The sequence below is a fragment of the Sinocyclocheilus grahami genome, unplaced genomic scaffold (genome assembly GCF_001515645.1).
Source record: "Sinocyclocheilus grahami isolate Dianchi unplaced genomic scaffold, SAMN03320097.WGS_v1.1 scaffold8.1, whole genome shotgun sequence".
In the NCBI taxonomy this organism is placed as follows: domain Eukaryota; kingdom Metazoa; phylum Chordata; class Actinopteri; order Cypriniformes; family Cyprinidae; genus Sinocyclocheilus; species Sinocyclocheilus grahami.
Window position 1 is genome coordinate 3,285,545 of NW_015505187.1, and position 25,959 is coordinate 3,311,503.

General features: G+C 39.9%; 1 protein-coding gene across 6 annotated transcripts in view; it reads left to right on the top strand.

Moving 5' to 3' along the window:
* The window catches only part of LOC107590640 (synaptotagmin-1-like), a 237,901-nt gene that overhangs the window by 135,035 nt on the left and 76,907 nt on the right, over positions 1-25,959 (top strand). Inside the window, exon 1 of one of the 6 annotated variants that reach the window (XM_016279562.1) lies at positions 18,258-18,484. The exons of 4 other annotated variants lie outside the window; for them this stretch is intronic. The gene's annotated coding sequence lies outside the window, so the exon portion shown is untranslated. Of the gene's footprint in view, positions 1-18,257; positions 18,485-25,959 lie in introns of those variants that run through there. One more of the 6 variants, XM_016279518.1, reaches the window with a different exon arrangement.

The following is a 25,959-nucleotide window of genomic DNA, read 5'->3' on the forward strand; positions in this document are numbered from 1 at the left end:
TCATGAGGGGTCAGCTTGGGTAGCAGCTTCGCGGCTTGTACTCGGGGGTCCGGCAGCGGAACGCATTGAGCGGCGGCGGCACGCAGTGCTGCGAGTTCCTGCTCCGTTTCTCCTTGACGGGTGACGAGGTGCTCAACTATTTGTTGCTGGCGGATGCTAACCTCGGTGAGCCGCTGGAGGATTTCGTCCATGGTGGGGGAGGAGCGCTCGCCTGTGACAGAACCCGGAGACAAAAACAAGGGGAAAAAAGTGAGGTGAAGAAGATCACTTGTCAGTTATTCTTCACTGATTTGCCCGTATTCTCCACCAGTGTAACAGGGTGAAGAATCACACGACAAGTAATCTCAATCAATACCCCGGAGGGTGGATTTATTGGGGTGATGGGTGCTAGTGAGAAAGGTCCAGGTAGGTGCTCCGGTGCCGTGAGTACTGTCTTCCATCTTCCCAGTGCAGAGGGTCCGTGCAGTGCTCCTGTGGGGCTGGTCGGTCACACGCTGCTTTCTGTGGGAAAAATGAGAGGGCGAGTTAGTGCTCAGTCTCATGGGGGAATCTCCTAGATGGCAGGGCTTGCGTTGCTTATGTAGCCACCGCCTGATGAGGTGCAGCTGTGACTGATCAGCCTGTGATGATGATGGCCAGGTGCTCCTCGCTTGTTTCCAGGGCGACGCTGATGAAGCTTCGGGACGCTCGTCACAAGTGTGAAATATTTTACGCATTGTTAAAATTAAGTTAAGATGAGGGATTGTTGTGCTGAGTATGCAGTAGGTAATAGCTTAACTGTAAGATGGTTACGTCAACAAAAATCAACATGAAGCATCTGCAACCCATTTTGCTACAGTAATGGGATTTTTCTGTAAAAAAAAAGAAAAACCTGTTCACACCAAGATAAGTATTTGGTGTGAAAAGTCAATGCAATAAACATTTCAATTTGAATAAACAACTGGAAATGCATCTGTTCAGACCAACACGAACATATTTGTATGTCATCAATGCAATGCAATTTTTTTTTTTTTTACAGAGTGGTCTTCTAAACTCTTTCCCATTGCACTGCGAAAAAAACTGGCCAACCAGTAAGATGCAGCTGTTACATAAGACAACAGCTTGACAAACAAACTATTTTGCTTAGCAACAATGAATAGCAGAGGAAGAATCCCGAACCAGCTCTTTTGTCTCTTTACTCTTGTATTTGGTGTTATATTTTTTAATGCCACCTACTGTCAGAGAGTGAATTTGCATTTTCATTTAGCCTGTCTGCCATTTTTATCCATTGGTTTAAACAGACAAATAACATGCAAAAATCTGATTAGTTTTTGTGCCAAACACTAGTGTTGACCTGCTATGTATATTATAATAAATGGGGTCAATTTTGATTTCATGTGGACTTCAGCAAAAATCAAGTGTTATTCATCCTTTCAGCAATGACCTACTCACATGTTTAAGCACGTTTTCCCATTATGAAGGTTTCCGCACACGACTGCTGTGTTTTACAAGGAATCTATCAATGTCCTGTTGTTTTGGGACAGGGCAATTCGTTTAGGCATTGTGATGTATTACCAAGGCCCGACTGTGTTGTTGGGTCATTAGTTTACTTAATACTGGATCCCAGGGAGTGCTAAAATACTGTGTTCTCTCACACATGCATCACCTGCTGCATGCATATGTGTGCTACCGGCCAATATTTTGCCTTTTCTTGTACAAAAACCTCTGGGAAAGTGGAAAACCAATATATGCTTTGAAGACTTAAGTTTAGGAGTGGACTTTAACCTGGTAGCTTTAATCATCTTGGACTGACAGGCAGTTATAGACATGACATGCATGTTATTAATACCATCAGGTAAAGAGAACAGAGGTGATTCCATTCCAACATCTAGTTCACTGCTGTGGAAAGGCAGTTTTGTTGCAATTTTATTATTATTATTATTTAGTTCGAAGCTTCTTTATTCACTCACTCAAAAATGAAAATTCTTTTTGCATTTACTAAACATTTGCACTTGTTATTTCAAATGTTTACCTCTTTTTACTCAATTAAACTATCATAATGTCTAGTTGGCAAGTAGAAAATGTGTAGACTAATGGTAGTTCTATGATCCTTTGTACATTTGACAGTTCTTGGTCATTGAATGGTTTTCCATGGAAGAAAATAAAATTCATAAATGATATATGACAGTCAGCTGCAGAAATTGTTCTCTTTGTGGGAAAGAATCAATAGTGATTACTGATTCAAGTAAACTTATGACATATCTAGTCAAAGTTAGATTATATAGACTACCAAAGAAAAGTTTGGGGTCCGTCTTTTTCCCCCAATCTTCCTATGTTACATTAATAGACGCATTATTGTGTGGGTTGCTCTCTCTCTCGTCCATTGCTCCAGGTTCCATCAGTTGTCTGTGTCTTTTTCAGTCCCTCTTTCTTCTCTTGACACACTCTCTCTGTGTTTCATCACAGTGCAACACGTTGAATTTAAGAATGTTTGTTTGCTTTGACGCAACTATGTGCGCATTTCATAGACCCATTGTTCCTAGAGGCCTTCAGTCCTTCAACACTTCGAATGGACGTCACTCTTGAGGAATGTTTTCAGATCAATCGACTTCAAGGCTACAGTTGAAGTAACTCCAGAATTCAGGAAGCTGATTCTAATGCACAACTTCATTACTTTGACCGGATTTAACCGGATGGTGCAGCAGTTTTATGCATGATAATTTAATTATCAGACTCTCGACAAACACATTTAATGAGTGCTCTCCAAAGCCGACTTGATCCTCGGCCCAATCCAGAGCGCTGATCCTGCTGCACAGACCCACACACAAATATAGCCTCACCTGTCCAGACTGAGTATTTTTTATGCCGGTTTGTGCTTGATAATTGGATCAGTGACGTGACACCTTTTTTAATTTCCATATCTTTTTAATTATTCAAAAATACATAAAAATGCAATTCAGAGCTACAATGACTTGTATAACTCTCTTCTAGAATGAGCTTTTTTATTTCTGAATTTATGTTAATTTTGTTCTTTTTGGGGAGGACATAAGTATTGCGGTTCAACCAACATGCAGAAAAAAAGAAGAAAAAAACGGAAAGGAAATTACCCCTAAAAAGTGTGTGGGAGAACTTGCACAATTGGTGGCTGACTAAATACTTTTTTGCCCCACTGTAAAAGTGTGTGATATGGTTAATAAGTTTCCTAAAATTAGTTTTTATGACAAGGCTAGGTCAAATATCATCTTGTGTGACTCCCTAAAAAGAATAATAATTCATGATATGTTAGAGAAATAAACTTAAACATGACATTTTCTAATTAAATTTAAACAGTAAACTTTTTTAAACATTTTCAAAACCATTTGAGACCAACATGAATAAAATACCTGTTTTAAATTATATTTTTGTTTATTGTGATGGTTTATTTGTCATTGAGCTATATAGAGTTTAAAATTGGTAGAACGTATACGAGGGGGCCACTATGTATGAGTGTATATAAACAAGAGCCTTTGTTTGCAGAACGATTGTGGAGTTCCCCTTTGTCTGAGGTCATTGGGGTCAAATTGGGGCTATGAAAAAGTCTTAATTGCTCACCCTGAGTGGAATGGTCAATGAGGTGGCTCTTGTAGATGTTAAATCACAGCAGCTCACTCCAACTCTCTGATGCCTCCATTAAATTGCTCCCAGTGGGACCGTCTCCTTCAGTCTTCCTCGCTAACGTGGAGAGCACAGGTGTTTACCAAATGCTGACAGGCAAAGGAATCATACTACATCTAGATCTTTTCATCTGCAACTATTAGCTCTGTGTTGGAATAAATCCTGGACAGGAACACTTACTAAAATTCAAACTGGCCTTGAAACCAGGATGGACATCTGGGAATCTGGGTTTACACATCTCCAACCTACCCTGACTAGATCTGCATTAATTAAGTAAGAGAGCCAAGGATTGGAAGTGCGGTGTATGATTACAATGGATGTCCTGGACGTCTCCTCTCTCGCACTTCATTTCCATCCCAACATCTGCAGCGTGTCCTCCTCTCCTGTCAGAAACAATGGCCTCCACAGGTGTCAGGAGGAGAAGAGAATGGGGGGTGTGCACATGTTTGTGTGTTTGCATCTAGTTTGGTAGTGTTCACCAGCGACAACTCAAATGAACACCTGCTTTCACCGAAGAAAACATGGAGGGTGCCCAGGCATCCACAGAAAGGCAGAAAGAGACAGTGAGGAGATGATGAAAATAAAGCTGTTTCGTTTGAGTCTGGCAGGTTGATGCTCCTGGCAAACGGGAAGCATAATTAAACTATCAGAAGTAATTAAGAGAGGTTTCTCTGCCTAAAATGCGTTTAAAATCTCCTGCATGTATCTGCTCCAGATCCGCACGCAAACACACTCTATCAATTCAGCTCATTTTAAACTGATTATAATTGTGTTAGATTTGCCAGTTTTGAAATTATGTCTACAAAATCGTTTAAAGCCGCCTTGGAAGGAACTTATGAATGTATTTTGTGTGACACCCAACTGTTTTAGGAAACAAACGAAGGGGTGAATATCAATTTTATTCTCGTAATTAAACCTACACTTGCGACAAAATGCAAAAGCACATCGCTCAAAGGCTTCCATTCATTAGCAGTGGCCTAATGGGTGTATTGTTCAACTAAGAGTGCGTATACTGTATGGAAGTTGAGAACAGGCAAGGACTCACGTTAATGATGCTCAGTGGGTGCATCCAGTTCTCACAGCTTAAAGTACCCTTGACCTTTTGTTGGGCTGAGAGTCCTTGCTCAGGAGACATGCTTTGATCAAGGCCTTCCCTCCATTTGCACTCCGTTTCTCTGTGCAGTCTTCATTCGTCTTGGTCTTTCTCCAGTTGGAGACATACTTTTAGGGTTGTTTTATTTTTCAAGAAGAGAATCTTTTTGTGGTTGTATATTCAAGGAGGGGTAAAATCCTGTCTGCATCTGGGGTCTCATTTATAAAACTCTCCGTAGATTTCATCCTAAAAGTGTACGTAGGCACAAAAGGTAGATTTTGCATACGCACAAAAGTTTTCAGATTTATAAAACCATGCGTACGCCAGAACATGCACAAAAATCCCTTTATAAACCCCCAGTCAGGGGAAGATTGTGCGTACGTGCATCTCCACCCCGACTCCTCCCCGAAATCACCATATATGGAGCTTACAATGCCTAGTTTTACTATGCATAACCTCATCTGCATGTCATTTCTATGCATATTCCCATCCACATGACACCATGTTTAACACTGTCAAAGGTAAAAAGACATTAAGGAAATATGAGACATGGACTATAAATGCCATTTGTGCCATACACATACATTTTTATTGCTAAAAATCATCCAGTATCCTTGTCATGTTTTAGAATAAATATATCAAAATATCCATAAAAACTGTTTAAAATAATTTCAAATAGAGTTGATCTCATTCATTTCCGCTGGCCAAATAATATTTCAGTAGCTTAAAAAAATTCTAATTAAATTAACGCAGTTTTGCTGATAATGTGAACTTCTTTTAGCTATTTTTAGTTGAAAATAATAAGTTGTTATATCTATTGCAGTGTAAATACAATTATCTGACTCTGCGCGTCATTGACAAAGTATTTTAAAAAGGAAACGTCTAAATCTGTTGTATCCTTCAAATACAGTGGTATTTTTTTTATAATGTTGTGGAGATGCCTTCACACGACATTAACACCTCCGTGCAGCTGTGATTGTACAGTAAGCTATTATCATTGGTCCTATTCAAACCGGACAATAGACCGTTTCACCGAATCCAGCAGTGTCCACCACAATATCAAAGTAAGTGCGCATCATTGATCATTGTTCTCGCTAAAAATATTTTCTCATAACACAAGATGTGCAGTTTAGTATAAAGATAAATTATTGTGCACCTATAGCACTCCTTGCTGTCATTAAAACATAACATACCACAGGAAACGTAATCAAGCGCATCCACTACAAATAGGCTGTCTAAATTTATATAATTTTTGTTTAACTTCTGCGTAATGACTTTATGTAATTTCAGTGCTTGTCTCCATTAATGAGAGTGGCATATTTAATGTAAATTATGATGAAATGAAAACAGTTTAAAATTGTTGTTTACTTCATTACTTTTCTCTCTCCAGGAAAAAAAGTCAGTATGCATGGGTCAGAGTTTGCGTGCAGCTGCGCAAATTTTCCCATTAAGTTTGATTTTTATAAATCCCACCTTTTGCTTAGGAAGTGGGAAAAAAAACTGCCCTCTCTCAGGGCAGGTTTTGTGTATACGCAACGGTTATAAATGAGGCCCCAGGAGGATATTGTAGTATTCAGGGGCTTGGGTTTGGGAGATGAGTGGCATTTCAATGTTAATGGCACTCTGGAATAGGGATGCAGCGATTAACCGGTTTCGCGATTAATCGCGCTTTAAAACGTCACGGTTAATTAATCATAAAGGTTCCGCTAAACAGAGTGTTTCTGTTACACGGAACAGAGCTGTTGCAGCTTGCGCAAAATGAAAAAAGTTACACTAGCGTGCACCAGCTTAAAATGACGTGCTTATCAGAGGCACGGAGGCTACTACATGCATTAGATGAACTGTGACAGAGGAACCAAACAGTGAAGCTTTATTTCACCAGACAAAATGCTTGTCGATAACGTGGGACCATTTTGGGTACACCAAGAATGACCAGGGTGTCATTTAAATATTGCTGTGAAAAAACTGCTGCTAAAGAGCGAATACATAAGGGATAATGCACGGCTTGCTGTACATTGAACGATTTTAATGCATGACGTGAAGACAAGAACCACTATTGTTGGTTACTGTGTTATTTCTGTTTCAAAAGCCAGCAATAAATAACACATTAATATTTAAAGAGTGTTCATGTGATTTTATACATTAGTAATGTTGGGAAATTAATAAATGCATAATAACCGTCATAATTGTAAAACCGTGATTATTCCTCAGACAATAATCGTACCAACAAAATCTATAATCGTTGCATCCCTACTCTGGAAGGGAGCTGCGACCTTCATAACTTTGAGAAATTTGAAAGTTAGTGTGAAACCCACTTTTTAGGATGTAATAATTTTGCTTGGCCAATCTGCAAACAAAAATAGTCTTCTAGTCTGTCGCATATGATGTTAAGACCAAACTGCAGCTTCTTTCTTGTTGCAGTGGCAGATTTAATGTAAACAAACAGTATATTTAGCAAATCAGTTAGGACTACTTCTTTAATGTATTTTTAATTATATACTGTATATATATTTTTTTATTAATTTATAGTTTTAATTTAAATGCATTTTATTGATTAACTGTTCTCTTTTAGCCTATGTAAAGCATTTCAAAGTGTCATTGTGTATGGATTGTACTATATAAATACATCAATTACATATTTACTGGAATTTTATACGACCTAATTCATATTCATGAGCTAAGCTAATAAGATTTAGAATATGCCCTGCCAACTTTTCCGATTGTTTCTGCACCCCTAGATATATATACATGGTAGTCTTGGATTATGAAAAAGACTTTTTGCCAACAAAAACTTTTGTAGAAAATGAGATTTGTCGGAATGGAACACTGACTAAAGCATTCGTTCGTGTTTGCAACGAGCATGCAGTCGCAATAATATCTTGTTTGAAATAGGAAGTGTTTGTTTTCCCTAGCACATTCTCGGTCTCTTTGCTTTCTTACTTTCTTTTTCTCACTTTCTAATATAAGAAGAGTCAGTGAGTTGGCACTCAACTGTGGTTAGCAGGTGTAAGTGAGCTCTGTGTTCCTGGTTTACCTCATTAATGTGGCAGCTGAGAGCTCCATTCTTAATTTATTTTTCTGTGCTAAAGCAGACCCTCCTCTGCCACCAGCACATCTGAGATTACTGTATTAAGCACTCTTCTCTAGACCATTTTTTAAAAAATCTGTCCGCCATGCTGAATCCTGGCAACCAACTTCGGGAATGAGCTGATGCCCTAGTAGCTCTCCATGCACCTGTAAGAAATTACATTGATGGTACATTTTTTAATAAACAACCTTTATAAAATCTCTTTAAAAAGAGTAGTGATGGTATCTGTTGGGTTGAGCGATATGGCCAAAAAAATGGCTGAATTGCGATATATGGTATATTTCTCAGCATTTTTAATGTTTTATATATACAGTATGTGTGTGTGTGTGTGTGTGTGTGTGTTTGTGTGTGTGTGCATATTTCACAATGCTGTCCAACAAACACTGTACATATAAAGAGGTTTGAAAACAAATAAAGTAAATGTAACGTATGCTATATATTATAGCTATATAAAGCTATATAGCTATATAAATATGTTATATATATAACTATATAAAGCTATATATTATGTATAAAGCGATATATATGCTATATAAAGGGTTAAAATCACATTACATTATAGCATTGTAACATTACAATCTAAAAACAAAAATATAAATTTTTTAAGCAGAAGTTAAATTCACTAAACTAAACATGAAAATAAATAAAAACAAAAGCACACACTAATTGTTTGATTACCCCCATTAAAGTCACTTCATAGTTAGTGCTATAATAAAAAAAATGTAAAAAAACTTCTACATATGCCACATTTATTGTCCAGCAACAAATATTTTAGCAAAATGTGTATTTTAGTCAGAATTATTGCACTCCTATTCTATTGCACTCTGTCTGTTTGGTGCGCATGCACTCCTGACGGCAAAATGGAAATATTTCCATGACTTTCTAATGTTTACAGATGGACAATATACCTGTGAAATATAAGTTATGCATTGAGGAAAACATCACAACTCAAAAGCATTAAACAGCGCAGGTAGCCATCTGTCTGCACATGTGTCTGTCAGAGCATCTGACAGGGCAAACATTTTAAACTACATGTGTTGACTACATATTACAAATTATTTTAAAGCCCTAAATATAAAGCATGTCTCATTTTTAGGACAAATTAGATAATGCACTTGCCCCGCAGCTGCTCACTCTGTGTTTTCCGCTCTTTTTCAGATGCGCTCATATGAAACTACTGTATATTGATATAAACAGTATTGCCTCATACCATATCGCTTATAAAGTATATGCCAATATATTGTACAAACTCGATATACTGCCCAGTCCTAATCATATAGTAATATCCTGGTACTGAATAAATATGGTTGATATTGATTCTGATATCCAGGTAGCCAATGTATTGTGGATACATACATAATACAGTGGACTACTTGCACAACTACTTCTGCGTTCTACTTAATATGGCTCAGGTGTTTCTGATAAACAGAATAATGCAGATGATTATAAGTTTTAGGGCTGTCAGTTGATTAAAACAATGAATCATGTTATCTGCGTTAATATGAATTATATTAAACCTGCTGAAATATTCCAAATGCACATTGCGAATAATAATTAAATAAATTTTCCTTCTAACCTGTAGCAGTCCAATGTTTGTCTTCTCAATAATATTGTTTTTCACTTACAGCTCATATTTCAGAACTGTTTTGTTTCCTTTTATAAATTAATTTGAGTGATAAACAGGATTTGTGTAACGGGGTTGTTCTAGATGGGGATCAAACCCAGGTCTCTCATTCTCTCGTTCAAACTTACTGACTTTACTGATTGAGCTAACTCCCCAATTAAAGAAGCCAAGAGCAGAGGTAGCAAAAAACAGGGAGTTATTGAGCTCCAGCAAAAGGCAATTTTTACTGAAGACAAGTGCAACAAAAACAAAAGCAGAGCTTCAAAAAACAGAGAAAAGCAAAGCAGAAACTAGAGTCACAGAAATTCAACAAAACAGACTTAACTTTTAGCAGGCAACTGGTAACATAGGCTCAAGACTGAACAATAAAGCATGACATAACCCACTTATATAGGACTAAACACAGGTGTCTCACATCAGGCATGAGAGAGGCGCCACCTGTTGACCAGGAAGTAAATTAACAGTCCAGTGGTGAGTTCTTACAGGAGTCCCCCCTCTAAGAACGGCTCCTGACGTTCCCTTGATAGAGTCTTTGGGTATGGTGAAAAGATGTAATGAGTGTCGGGTCCAGAATGTCTCGAGCAGACACCCATGAGCACTCCTCTGGGCCATAACCCTCCCAGTCGACCAAATACTGCACTTTTCCACGGACCTGATGAGAATCCACCAGCCTGCGTACAGTGCAAGCTGGTTGTCCATTGATGATACGGGCCGCTGGGGCAGGTTTGTGAGCTGGAGACAGAGAAGAACAAACAACAGGCTTTAATCGAGAGACATGAAATGTTGGGTGGATCCTCATGGACCTGGGCAGAAGCAGACGGTAAGATACTGGATTTATCTTCCTGAGAATCTTAAAAGGGCCGATAAAAAGTGGAGCTAGTTTACGAGATTCCACCCACAGAGGAAGATCTCTGGTTGACAGCCACACCCTCTGACCTGGACGAAACATTGGTCCCAACCTCCTGCGCCGGTTTGCCTGTCTCCACTGTTGTTGAGTGGCTTTCAGTAAAGCTGCCCAGGCCTTTTGCCAAGTCCGTCAACAATGGCGAACCAGTTGAGCAGCAGCGGGAACACATATCTCCGGTTCCTGTCCAGGGAACAAAAGAGGAGGGAAGCCAGATTGGCACTCGAAAGGGGACATGCCTAGGGATGAATGGTAGAGAGTATTATGTGCAAACTCCGCCCAGATTAAACGAGAGATTCAAGTGGTCTGATTGCCTGCTGTCAAGCATCTCAAAGTCTTCTCTATATTCTGATTCACTCTCTCTGTCTGCCCATTAGACTGGGAGTGAAAGCCAGATGAAAAGCTGATGTCAGACCCAATGAGATGGCCAAAAGCCTTCCAGAACCGGGAGGTGAACTGAGAACCTCTATCTGAGACCATATCCTGGGGGAAGCCATGAATCTTGAACACGTGCTGCATCAGGAGCTCTGCAGTCTGGCTTTCTGTAGGAAGTTTGGGTAAAGGCAGGAGATGGCATGCATTAGAAAATCTATCCACCACTACAAGAATGACTGTATTACCTTGGGTTCTAGCTAGGCCTGTGACAAAGTCCAGAGATATGTGTGACCAAGGATGTTTAGGGATAGGTAGAGGATGCAGTAATTCTGGACTCCTTGTTCTGGGCACACACACAGCACAGGCAGCGACAAAATCCTGGACATCTTTTTGCAACTTTGGCCACCAAAACCTCCTCCAGATGAGTTTGCAAGTTCTAGTGGCCCCAGGATGACCAGAGGGAAGGGAAGCATGTGCCCACTGCAACACTTCAGAGCGTACTTTGTTAGGTACAAAGAGTCGTCCTGGTGGACCACTACCTGGATCCGACTGCTGCTGCTGGGCCTTCATAATGGCAGCCTCAATGTCCCACTGGATAGCTGCTACTATTCTGGAGGTGGGTAGGATGGGCTGTGGCCTGGACTCCTCCTCTGGTGAATCAAACTGCCTGGAAAGTACATCTGGTTTTTAATTCTTGGAACCTGGTCGGTAAGAAAGAACAAAGTCAAACCGGTTAAAAAACAGAGCCCAGCGTGCTTGGCGGGAATTCAGTCTCTTGGCCTCCCGAATATAGGTAAGGTTTCTGTGGTCTGTCCATATGAAGAAAGTATGTTTGGGCCCCTCCAACCAATGCCTCCACTCCTCTAATGCCACATTTACTGCCAACAGCTCCCGGTTTCCAATATCGTAATTCCTCTCAGCTGCAGTTAGTCGACGAGACAAGTAAGCACATGGGTGAAGCCTGTTGTCGACCCTGGCTCTTTGGGACAAGACTGCCCCTACCCCCAAATCTGAAGCATCCACCTCCACCACAAAGGGCAGCTCTGGATCTGGAAGGGTTAAGATGGGGGCCGATGTGAAGAGTTGTTTCAGCTTGTTAAAAGCTTGATTGGCTGTCTCTGTCCACATGAATGGCCGGTCAGACTTCTTGGTGAGCGCGGAGAGAGGTTCTGCCACAGAGCTGAAGCTCCTTATAAACCTTCTATAAAAATTGGCAAACCCAAGAAAGCATTGTACTTGTTTCACAGAACAGGGCTGAGGCCATTCTTGCACTGCATGTACCTTGCCAGGATCCATCTGGAGACTGCCCTTGGAAACAATGAAGCTGAGTAATGGAACTAAGGACACATGAAACCCGCTCTTCTCCAGTTTGACGAAGAGGCTATGTTTAAGTAACTGGGACAGGACCTGTCGAACATCTTGAATGGGGTCTTGGTAATTACATAAGAAAATGAGAATATCGTCAAGATAGACGAAAACGAACTTGTTCAGCATCTCCCTAAGGATATCATTAATGAACGCTTGGAAAACTGCTGGGGCATTGACCAGGCCAAAGGGCATTACCTTGTACTCATATTGGCATGGGGTGTTGAATGCCGTCTTCCACTCATCACCTTCTCGAATCCTGACCAGATGGTAGGCATTTCTGAGATCCAACTTAGTGAAAATATTAGCACCCAGCAGGATCTCAAAGGCAGTGGTCATCAGGGGCAGGAGTTACCGATTTTTAATGGTGATGAGGTTAAGACCACTGTAGTCGATGCAGGGCCTGAGGTCACCATCCTTCTTCTCAACAAACCCCCCTCCGCTCCAGCAGGTGAGGTCGAAGGACGAATGAAACCATTATCAAAGGCTTCCTTAAGGTCCATAGCAGCCCTTTCAGGGGCCGAGAGGGAGTTAAGTCTACCCCTGTGTGGGCATGCTCCAGGAACCAGGTCTATAACACAGTCATATGGTCTATGTGGAGGAAGGGAGGTGGCTCGAGACTTGCTGAAGACCTCTCTGAGATCAGCATACTCAGGAGGAACTCTGGACAATTCAGGAAGAGACATAGGAGGCATACTACTCTGGGTCTGTGAACTAGGAAGCTTCAGTACCTCTGTGGACTTGGGAACTTGATACGGCTCAGGATGAAGAACAGGGGACCTTGTGATGGCAGATTTTAACTGAGATACAGGTAGCCCTCGAGTGGTAGGTATATCTTGTTTGACATTGACAGACCACTTGGAGAGTGTTGAAGACAAAAAACAGAGAAAAGCAATGCAGAAACTAGAGTCAAAGAACTTCAACAAGACTTAACTTTCAGCAGGCAACTGGTAACATAGGTTCAAGACTGAACAATAAAGCATGAAACAACCCACTTGTATAGGTGTCTCACATCAGGCTTAATGAATGTTAGTGATCAGCAGGAACCTGGAGAGAGGCGCCACCTGTTGACCAGGAGGTAAATTAACAGTCCAGTGGTGAGTTCTTACAATTTGCTTGTGTGTGTTGTTCTCTTATTCCAGTCCATAGTTTAAATGAATGAATAAATAAATGTAACAATGTAAAATTTTGTTATATTTAATTAATCTAAAATAGTGATGCATTGACAGCATTACTTCTATGAATATTAATGAGGTGTTTTGTCATAAACACATAAAATGCATACAATAAAATGACTATAAATGAAAAAAATACTTTCATAAAAAAAAACCATATTTGTTCTTGTATTATTAATCAGAATATATTTTCTCTTGTCCCTGAAAATGTCCAGATTTTAAGTCATCTTGCAGACACTAATTTTAAAGGGATAGATCACACAAAAATGAAAATTCTGTCATTAATTATTTGCCCTCATGTCGTTCCAAACCCGTAAGACCTTCATTCATCTTCAGAACACAAATTAAGATATTTTTGATGAAATCCGAGAGCTTTCTGAAAACAAAAAAATATTACTGTATAAGCAAGGATGTAGTTAGATGGTGGAAATGGCAATATTATTGAAGGATAACTAAAACAAGCTAATTTGTCCTTTTCATGTAGCCTCAGTTAAGCTATTATTTAATTGTATTTATTCAGTTCAAATCATGACTACTCACTGTGTATATAGGACCTTCACCACAGATGAAATTTTTGCTTTGTAAAATAAATAGACTATACAAAAAGATCTGGTCCAGTTTAAAAGCTCCATTATGCTTGCAGATCATTATAGCAATGGCTGGTATTTATTGTGTATACAGACATTCCCATGGTAACAGATGTGCCCATGGGAATTTAGCTATTATGAGAAGAGAGGCTCAATCAATTAGCCACCCAATAACCATCTGACCTGAGATCACAGATTAGGATACTGTTTGCAAGGTGGACGTTGTCTTATTGTTTTAAGTCTGGATCAAAGGTCTCACAACAGTCTGTTTATTTTGAGCCAGCGGCCCCAAGAGGGCAGTATTATGCTCTATGTAAACTGCATAGTGATCAGCCGTCACTGATTACGCAATAGGATCCATCCTGATTCTTATCAGCAACTGATATGTGAGATTTTATAATGTTGCTCTGTTGTTTTACTCCTTGAGCAATCCATCATCTTCAGTGGCAGATCTCTGTGGATGCTGCGAGAGAAACGTGTGCGCTTGCCGAGCACATTCAAGCAACACGGGGAGTACACTTGCATGTATTATGCTGTGAGCTGGAGAGATATGGCTGATAAACCCAATGTGGCATGAGATAATAACGGCTTTAGCAAAACACAGAGGTGAAAATGTGGAAAAATCCCACACTCCCCCCACCTTGGATCAATAAGCTTACATTTATGTGGCGAGCATACGCACAGGTCGCTGTCATTCTCACCTCTCCTCTAGCGCCAGTTGGCTGACTCTCAATTTTCTCTGTCAAGGAGCTGAATATAAACCATCTACCTGCAGTGCACTGTGAGATCCAATACACATCTGTTTAAATAAAAAAGCAAGAGACACGTCCCCCTCTAAAGGTTTGCTGTTTGGAGCAGACGGCTTAACAAGGGTAATCATTAAGCTTTGAGTCTGTTTGTGCTGGGTTTGATTTCCTGCCTGGCTGCTTGTGTAAGCACACACACTTCCTGTTCCATCAATACCATCCCGAACACTACATCATGCACATTTAGGGAGATGTTTGGAGATGGCTGTCCCAAAAGGATGCTGCATTAGCGTCTTATTGTGTGATGTTGAAAGATGGTCTCAACTGAAGTGATTTCAGGTCCCTTATCTATAAAAACAGTCGTTCTACACTACTGAATCTTGGATTATCATTATTTTCTTAAAGATGAAGTGTGTATTTGCAGTTTCACTAAGATAATATGTAAAAATAAATTTTAAACAGGTTTTACCAAATACTGCAATTGGTCAGATAAATAGATGTTCTATGTTGATATGTCTCAAAACAGGACAATGTTGATGGTGCCACAAACAATCAACCAAAGGATGGTTTGTGGATGGTTTGCTTAGCAACACAGTGCAGATAAATGGTTTACAGTATATTTATATGGTTTGTGGTTTTATATTTTTAATCAAAATCAAAACAAAATGCTAATTCTTGCGCTTCCTGAAAATGGCTTTCCTTTTTCCGTTGACATAATTTATGCCACTAGCCATTAGATAATGTTAACTAGTAGCTAAATAGCGTAATTTATGCACTATTCTATCAAAATGCCAAGTTCTGTCATTAAACCCTAGATGGCGCAGGCTGATGGGTCCTTAACGCAAACGTTAAATTACTTGGCACAAGATGATTGGTTCATGTTGCATGCGCAGCCAATTAGCTTGCTGCTTTACATTTGAATGGCTGGTTAGCATTCACTAGAGCTATTCACTTGTGTGCTTTCAGAGTTCCTCTGAAACCCTCCACCTTCCCCAGATCCACCTGTGTAGATCTGCTACAGGGTTATTATATATTCTATTTGTGCAGCAGCAGTATGTCTTAAAGTTCCTGTACTTGCTTTGCAGCGGCAATAATCTACAACAACAGCAATAACCAACAGCAGCAGCAATTCAGCTGTGTAGCAGAACACATTAACATTGTCATATGCATAACCAAGCTAAAATCTTCAGAGAGTTGTCATAACAGAACTTACAATACATTCTGTCTGACATTGTTCTGGGCTGCGTTTCTCGATAACGATTGATCTTAGTGCTTAAGAGTGTTTTCTACAAGTCATTTTACGGTTGTTCATTATTGTTTCAAGTGCGTTTCCCAAAAATGCACTTAACACAATCGCACGTAGCCGTGCTTTAAGTGCTACTTAGGAGTCGCTATCCATTTGTCAAGTGCTGAAATGTCACCTTATAGAATGGTTCGTAATTGTAGTATACGCTAGTTTATTGAAATGTTAACCTAATGCTGCGTTCCAGACAACTCGGATATAATTTAGATATATATTAAAAACATTTCATTTATAAATTAATTTAAAACAACAACCACAAAAAATGAGTAATAAAGTGTACAATAAAGTACAATCAAATCCTTAAATTATAATCACATTGCACTTGAATAAAGTTAAAGGTGCAATCTGCCGATTGTCCTGCAGGTGACCGCATAAATCTGTCTTCTTACGATGCACTTAGGGCTTTACGATTACTCCAGAACACTCGTAGATCTACGATGATTTTCAAGTGTTACTTAAGTTATGATGCTTTTGGGAAACAGACCGTAATGTTAAGATCAGTCGTACGATCGTTTTTATGAACTTCTTAGGCTTACGAAGCTTTTGGGAAATGCAGCCCTGCTTTTTAACAACCACTTATCACAATCCAATCCTAATGGACAAAATCAAGTCTAAGTGTATTCTTGTTGGATATCCTATTTCACTCTTATATGTTGCATTTTAGTTGTAAAATGAATGACATTTCTCATCGAATGCAACATAGAAAAATAGGTTAAAGAATAATATTTAAGGTGTTGAGAATGTACACAAAAAAGAAAAACCTGACCTGTATCTGTGTGTGTTCAGAAACTGAGTGGATGTCATTAATGGCCAACAGCTTATTCTATTGCTGAGAGGCTTTGCTAATGTAAACTGTCAGATAGAACATATTGCTGCCTGAAGCGCACGCGTACAACGGAAAAATGAACCGTCACAGCATGAGAGCGGGATTAGATGGAGTGTGAAAAAGAGAAGGGAAGAGAATGAGGTCAAGAGGGAGAGAGAAACAGAGAGAGAGAGAGACTAATATAGCACAAAGGGAGCGATCTTGGTATTCCATGAATCAGACCTGAGTGCTCTGAAGTGTGTAGCGTAAGTGTGTTCAACCTGCAGTAACTCCACCCCCCTTTACCTTTTCGCCATTTTGCAGATTCAGACTCAGTGATGAGTGTTTCTCACTGAAGGGCATGACCTTGACAACATTTCAAACCATTCTCATTCCAACCCCTCCATTTGGTAATGTCAAAAATCACAATGCCTAAACTCAACACAACAAATATACGAATCAACTGATTTAGAAAATGCCTGTGTTTAAAAACTCATCATTAGCATTAATGTTGTTCTAAATTGGTTTGTCGGCAAGCTGAGCTCAAGCTATGTTTATTGCGGTGGCTTTTTGTAGTCCCTTTAGGCCACCGCTCCACCCCCCCACTCCTCTCCCAGGCCGGGCATCTGGACCAGGGGAGGGGCCTGGCAGCTGCTCCGGGCTCACTGTTCATTTGCATACAGTTTCTTTGGGAATACCCTTGACTGACTCCTCAAGGGGACGTGGGCTGCATCTACACTACGAGAGAGAGGGGGGAAAGAGCAGGAAGAAATGGCAGCCTTAGGAAGGGATGAGTGCTTCCGTTCTGATTGGTCTTTTGCTTTTAAACTGACATTTTATGTATCTGATGCACTGCATGTTAAACAGCAAATTGTTCTATTCACTGCTTTTTTAAAAAGTAGTGGGATGTGTCTTATGACCCAAGACGTTAATCTAGCGCATGTTTATATATATTAACAATTAGATTATTAGACAATTAGACTATTTGTAGTCCCAATGCGATCCGTTATCAGCTGTGAACTGGTGTGTCAACCCCTGTAGTGTAGAGCAGCATCAGCATGTGTATGTGTGCAAACACATACACACAAAATGTATGTATAGTTCTAGATTTTATTGATATAATGGGTTTGGTTCAGGACCTAGATTTTTGCATTTTACATCATGTGGCTGTCTGTGATCGTATCGAAACTGACCTGTGATGCATTTTAGGTCGCATCCCACTGGATGAGAACCTTTCAGTATGCGCACAGTTCATAATAAGCAGGTATTCCTTTACAAATATAGCCTTAGTCACGTAAAAAAGAGAGATGTTCATCCCTGTTCGTGAAAGACAAAAGCAGAGGAAGAGAATGTTTGTCGAGTAAAGAAACCGAATGTATGTACAAGAGAGTGCTTGTGTCACAGCGAATGAGTGAGTGCCTGGAGAGAGAGAGAGAGAGAGAGAGAGAGAGAGAAAGAGAGATAGAGAGAGAGAGAGAGAGAGAGAGAGAGTGCGCATGTGTGACGAGAGAGAATGACAGTGTGTGTGAAAGAAAGAGATAGGAAAAGGGAGGGTGTCGCGGGTAGGTGGGCGGGAAGACGAGTAGGAAGGCTGCGAGAGAGAGAAATTCAGTGCTGCGTGTCAGAGCCGTGTGTAAGAGAGAGAGAGAACGCGTGTGCACAGGGCATCCATATTTCTACAGGACAAACGGAGGTGTTTTCACTCAATTCTATTTCAGCCTCCACCTCCTGCTCTTCCTGCCTTCCAGCTCTGAACAAAAACCTAGGAGTGACTACTGACTGCCAGGTAGGGACACTTGACTGTACTGAGAACAGTGTTTCCCTCTCTCTGTGTGTGTTTGTGTTAGTTAAGTATAACTTCTGTACTGAACTGTTTTAGAATATTCTACTTCAAATTAGATGCTGCTTTGGGATTTAAAGTCTTGAAATGGCTTAGATAGCAATATCTGACTCTCATCACTCATATCATCACTCATATGATGAGAATACTACACTACAGTACATACCCTATGTGCATGCATATGTGTTGTGATTACATGCTCAGCCATGTGAAAGGCTTTTGCATTTCATTACTGAGTGAAAACAGTCCATAATAGCTCTCACTAGAGCGTGAGGCACACTGCTTCCAGTGCCTCGTGACGGCTGATTCCAGGAGGAATAACTTCACTAGCTTCCTGCCGTCTACTGCCGCTCTCACTAATTCTGACACTGGCGATGAGGAGGTCATCTCCAAGCGTCTCTCGCCCTGCCTGGACGTTTTCTTTGAAAACTGTCTGTTTGAGGGCAGGGAGAGAGTCTATTGTTTACACAGCGCATTTAAGAGGATGGACTATCTGCTTTCTCTGAAAGAGTAGACAGTGTAAGCAGGCAGAGAAACAAGGATTGTCTGTCATTACAGTGGTGAAATTGTTATTTGTGATTGTACCCTACACACCCCTTCCCCCACATGCCCACACGTAGCTCTCATTTCATGCCCCTTTTTTCCCAGTGGAGTTTGCAGCCCCTGACGTATGGAGTGATCAAACCTCAAGATGCTATCACCTTCCGTACAATAATTTTTCCCCGCCTTTCACAATCTCAGTGATGTCAAACCACACCTAATTGACGGATCTCTTCCGGTTTCACCATTTTTCAGCCCCTTCCTCCATTAGCTCATGATCTAAAGAAGGAACAAAGGGGCTGCTGGATTGCGGTTAACACGCACAGTTGTTCCCTCATTTCAAAACATGAAAGAGAGTAAGAGTGGCTTATTGCGGAGCTTCAAACATCTTCTCTCCATTTGGTTCCATTCTCCTGCCTGGCATAATCCTCAAAAGCCACTGCATGCCACCCGTCTCTTTTTTTTTTCTTCTTCTTTTCTTAATCAAAGCCAACTGCACTCTGATTCCTTTTCTTTTTACCCGAAAGGCTTTTTTTTACATCAATTTATTTCATAGTCCTTTATTTTGAATATTAATTTGTACTTTTAAGGTGGTACAGAAGGCATCACAGATGTTCATTTCTGTATGGCTGTAAGCACCACAGTACGACTGACCACTTTGGTTTATTTAGAGTTTAAACTGCCACCCCTCTTGTTTGGTTCAGTACCATGGAGACTGGTTTGAACTGAGTCCATTCTCAATGAGTGCAGAAATAAACAATCTGTGTGTGCGTGTGTGTATCCAGCTGTGGCGCCAGATCTCACACAGCATCAATAGTTAATGAGTGATGCTGGCAAGAGCTCTATTGATATGTCTGTTTTTGTTTTCCTAACGGCTGTGTAATTTATATGAGCTTTATATTTGACAGAAGGTAGAACAAAACAGGACCATTACAGAGCTGTAAAACCACCATAGACATGGATGGGGACAGGGGTCAACTTGTAGGAGTCAGTGAAGAGTCGTAAATATGCCGTTACATACTTGATTGAACAAATCAATGACATGCAGTGAGAAAACCCACATGCTTTTGTGAAAAAGAAACACCAAACTGAAACAAAACTAGGTGTAAATGGCATGTGAGAAGTTGCATGTTTGTGTGCATATGCATTGCAGTGACAAGTGTGAGTCTGTATGAGTGCTTCCCCCTTTTTGGACTGTATCTGAGCTTCACTTGCCATTAGCGGGATGTTTTTTTTTTCTCCCACTCCTCACGAGCTCACGAACTGCGCCTTGTGATTGGTCATCTCTCTCACACTCCGCGGGAAGAAATGACAGAGTGGAATTAAGGTCACATGATCAGCGATGTGGGATTCGGCACTCACAATCTCCTCTTTTTAATCTCCCTTATAGACTCTCTCTCTTTCTGTATCTCTCTCTTGCTGCAGATTTGGATTATCTGACGGATTTATCCTGCTGTCAAAAATTAGCTGTATGATTGTCTGCTTAGTGTATACGCTTACCAAGCAGCTGGTTCAAGCCATAAATCTTAATAAAAATAAATAAATAGAGAGAAAAAAATACATATCTGCAGATGGCCATATTGGAGCACAGCACTGTGTGTAGTCTTAATCATGTGTATACTGTACAGCTATGGAAGCTAAGAATTGTATTATAGTTCCAGGAATTAATTAATCTGCTCTTTTCTACTGTTTATACTGTTCAACCCAAAATCAAATGGGATTTCACACAGAGGTTGCTCTTGCATTCAAAGAAGCAAGACTGCATAGAATCCTAGTCAACAATAAATAAATAAGTAAATAAATAAATGAGTATAATTATAGTATTCCGATTGGAATGTCTGTTAAATTGGAACCGATCCAGAAGGATGCTGCTAATAAGAATTGTGTATATATCAAATAAGATCCTGTAGCTGAAAACTGAAATCTCAAGATTTTAAAGGTTACATTGTTTTTGACCCTTTTTTTACATTGTTTTTGACTTGTCTTAGCAGTGCTTATGGCATATGACAATAGACACAGACGTCAGTCTGACGCTTACCTAAATAAACAATTTTGAAAATGCACCAGATGAAATGCAAGAAACACCCTCTTAGGTGCTGAGGAGACTGTTGACAGCTCTGAGCAAACGAGCCTCATAGCCGCCCACAGAGTACGCTTTTCCACACTCTTCACCACGACACACAGCTTTCAGCACCTCTTGCTTTTGGACAGCGCCACCTGCTTCAATGCTTTCAGCACCGGACAGCGACACGCTGAAAGCAGCCCAGTGAGTGGGCTGCTTTCAGATTCACTGTTCAGAGGACAGCGACAATGTCCGTTCTGTCACTATACAAGTTCCTCTACATTTACCTTTTGCTTTTTCCATACCAAAAAGGTCAGAAATGAATGCTTGGGAGAAGAAATGCCATCCAAAATTTTAAATGTGGTTGCAAACATTTTCAGATGTTTGAGCTATAATGTACTTTTCATTCTTATTAGTTTGCTGTTGTAAACGATGGGCCCTTCAAGCATTACATAACGCAGAGACGACTGATGTTGACTCATGCTGCCATTATACATACTCTAAGAAGGATGACAATCACTGTGGCGACTATGTAGTGCATATGTCTTTAGCATGTTAGCTATATCATGTTGGTCACACATATGTATGGGACATGCTAAATAATTAAATGCTCTTGTGTAAGTTAAAATTGCTGCACACAGAGCTAAAGCTGTTACTTTTAAGCCAGCATGGTGTATTTCACGTTCAGAACCGGTGTAATTAATCTGACCTTGGTCATACTGAATATGATGTATTACTCACCATGCTTCTGACAATTCACCCTATTGATTTTGATACCTCATTTTTTGGTACATTGTGAATACGTGCTAGACATGAAAGCCAAGCAATAATGTAGACCAGTGATTCAGATTTATTGTGCAGTTAAAAGTTCCCACCGATTCAGAAATGACGACTGGAGTAATTTAATGCATGTTGAGCTTCAATCATTTAAAAATTTTATGTTGTGGAGCTTGACTCATGTTTTCCAGAATTGTTCAATTTGATCTGTATAATAAGAAAAATAAAAGCACATGACATAAGCTGACCTTGAATATCTCTAACTCCTCAAAAGCTGGACTAAAAGCGGCAGTGCTGAAGGGAACCAGAAAATATAACGTGAAGACGCACGTCCACAGTCTCCCACACATGCAGTCGCACACAAACAGAACGTCTCCTCTCAGTCTGCGAGACAACCCACCCTGCTGATGTCTCATGACGATAATCACAGGTCAGAAGCTGTTTTCTTGTAGACGGATAGCAGGACAGTAATCCAGTTGCTCTCTAAAGCCAACCCTTGTAAGCCTGTCACCTAATTGAGACAGCATGGTGTTGTGGACTGTGGTCATTTGCATGTGTACATTAGCATAATTGAATAGGCATGAGTTAAGTGCATTTCAGCAGGCTGTTAATAACCGCCAGATAAATTCATTCCTGTTTTTTCTCCTCCATACCGCCATGAAGAGATGCTCTCAGTCCTCCTCGACTGTCTTTTCCTTCCTTTTCTCCTTCTGTCTGTGTCCTTCACTCTGTCTGTGAGCAGACTAAAGTTGAGGTTGGTTTCCTCTTCCCCTGAGGGCATCTAATGTTGTATATGCTGTCCACAATCTACCAGATCATTCTGACCACTCTTACTCAAGGAGCTCTGCAGGTCTTGACCAGTGCAGTCGACTGATGATTCAATGGCAAAAAAGACAATGGATTATATCTGAAACAATCAGCTTACTAATTTTTCAGCGGCTGCACTTGAGAACGTCTCTCAAAAGGTCCAGGTGCGTGTTCACTGGGTTTGTTTCACAGGTGGAGCAACCAATGCGTCTAACAGATGAGACCGATATATATATATATTTTTTTTTTGCTCCAGCTGTTGTTTTTTGCAATGGAGCGTGTAAATAGGGCACTGATGGATTCTGAGCATTAATGATTCTGAGCAACTACCTGGTCTTTTTTTAGGTCCTGTTCACTGCCAATGAACTGACCTCTGTTCCTGTTTAAACAGCCAGCCAACATGTAATCTTTGTGTCTTCAACCAATTAGATGAGATTTCCTACTGCTTGTCCTCTTACAGTCACCTAAAATGTTAAATAATATTTTTGGAGTGGGATACGAACATGCTATTACACATCTACTTACACTCTTAAAATTTAAGGTGCTTCATTATGCCATAGAAGAACCTTTTTTGTCTAAATGGTTCCATAAAAACCTTTAACATCTGAAGAACCTTTCTGTTTGACAAAAGGTTCTTTGTGGCAAAAGAAGGTTCTTCAGATTATAAAAAGGTAAGAAAGAGATGGTTCTTTAAAGAACCTTTGACTGAATGGTTCTTTGTGGAACCAAAAATGGTTCTTCTATGGCATCGCTGTGAAGAATCTTTTAAGCACCTTTATTTTTAAGTGTGTACTATAAAAATTCTATAAAAATAAAATTATTATTATTCATTTTTAACAAAAACTTGCATAGTCCAAGTCAAAAAAGGAAGTGGAAATGGAAGTTGAACGCATTGCATTGTGGGATACATAATCTCATACAATGTGCTCTGTTTACATCATCCAGGTATTCATGCCTGAAAATGCACATTCTGTGAACATTAAATATATGTACTACATACTGTGGCAGTATTGGTTGTCTGTTATCATTCTATTTCAAACATAACCATGTTCCACTTAATTAGTTTGATTAAAAATGATGCAATGTATGCAAGCCATGTTGCCATATGTCTCCAGAGTAATTTTGTGCTATACATTCTTATTTAACACCTGCACACATTAATTAGATTTAAAAGGCAGTGGCTTATGCATGCAAGACATATAGTCATGTCTCAGGAGTAATTATTTTTTGTTAGGAATGTTATTCATACGTATAGTACTGTATATAAATATATGAAGCCTGTACATAAGCCACAAGCTTAAAAGATGTTGACTATGAAGTAGGCAACCTTGTGCATAATTAGTTCAATGTTTAACAGAGGTTTAACACAGTGTGCATCAACCCATCAGATGAGTCATATGTTGACTTCTTTATGGGTCATTGAGCAAAATCGCTTCATTCTACACATACTTCCTGACCTCCAAATAACACTAATGACCTTGCGATTGTAGGATCTCTAATCTCTGACACCCTCCAGTCTCCAGTAGCTTTTATAGCTGTGCATTTACAATGGCTCAAAGCTGCATGTCAAATAAGTCAAGATCCTCCAGTCACTGTGCCCTAATTAAAGGCAAGGGAGTGCTTCCTTAAGAGCCCAGTGATGGATTGAAATCTTAAGAGACATGACTGTATCGATGAGAGGAAAGGAGCCCTTCTTATCTCTAAATGTTCTCCTTTTTCTTCCTCCATTTGCGAGCATGCTTCTGCTTGCTGGCATTGACATGTTCGCTGGGGAGAAAGATTATGCGGGAGTGGAGAGTAATTACGGCTCTAAGCCAGCCATTTGTGAGGCCTTATCAGTCAAATGATCGCGGTGTGGATCACATTAAAACACAAAGGCCAAGACATGTCCTAAATGCAGTTTTCCATGACCCGTTACTCCATCTTATCTTCTGATGGCAGAACGTGTTCTTCAGTATCACCCTTGACCAATTTCCGAAAGGATATTTAGAGTATGAGTAAGTTTATATGACAGTATAGCTATTTTTAACCCAGAAATATTGCCTATATGCATACTTGTGGATCATCAACTGAAAAAAAGACATTCTTCATTGTATTGGATTATGAAAGCAGATTCACATTACATAATGTAAATTTTGTATTACATTAGAGAAATCCATTATATGATTTGACAAGCCTCGTTTGATTCCATTGTGCCATAAGTCAATAAGAAGCAACCCTTCTTATCACCCACAGCTGTTATAAATGTCCTATTTTATAATTGCTGACCTGTGATTGCACATGAATGCTGTATGCTTATATAGGTTGTCACATAGGATATATATTTTTTTTCTTGGCGTTGTCATATCCTTTTACTTACAAGGCCTAAAGTCATCTGAAAAAGCTTGTGTTTTGATGTATGTGAAGAAGTTATAACCTTGTGAGTTCTGCAGGAGCTGCGTGGTAGTTCAACCAAAGATGAAAATTCTGTCATAATTTCCTCACCCTCGTGTCGCTCCAGATGACGTAAGGAGTAAATGATGGAAATTTCATTTTTTTGCCTGAACTGTGCCTTTAAATTTAATAGCAATCAGAAGCTTTTTACCTCTCTAAAGACCTTGACTCTGGATCCAGTGTCTTGAGCTGAGCAGAGAAATGAGTAAATGAGAAGAAAAACATCCTGAGGCCACATCACATCTCGCTTTCTCTTTCTCTCACCATCTCATCATGATTAACGGCAGCAGATAAATTTCATGCATTATTCATCCACTCTGCCACCTTCACCTGCAGAGTGGAGGCTGATTTTCAGGTGCCGCTTTGTTCCTAAAAAAACTTTAGCCACAATGACAGTTTGATAAAATCAGCTCCCTCAGGGCCAGTGTTCTCACTCATTTAGCTCTTACTGGCAGGCCGAGTCACTCCTAACGCTTGTGGATCTGCCCGCGAGCTCTTTTCCATCTGGAGAGATAACCAAAAAAGATCAAAATCAAAAGCATGCATTCATCAGCTTCAACACAGAATGCTACAGTCCATGATGTATTCAGATTATGTCCACATTAATCCATATTCACAAGTAAATTTATATCACATTAGTGGCACACATAATTTTATTTCGAATTAATATTATTCATTTTATTTTGAAAATATTTTGTGTAAAATAAAAGATATCAATTTTCATAACATATGGGTTTGACATCAGTGCACAAAATAGCTGTATGTAATGTAGCTCTTGAGTTGAAGGTTTAAATGTGTCATT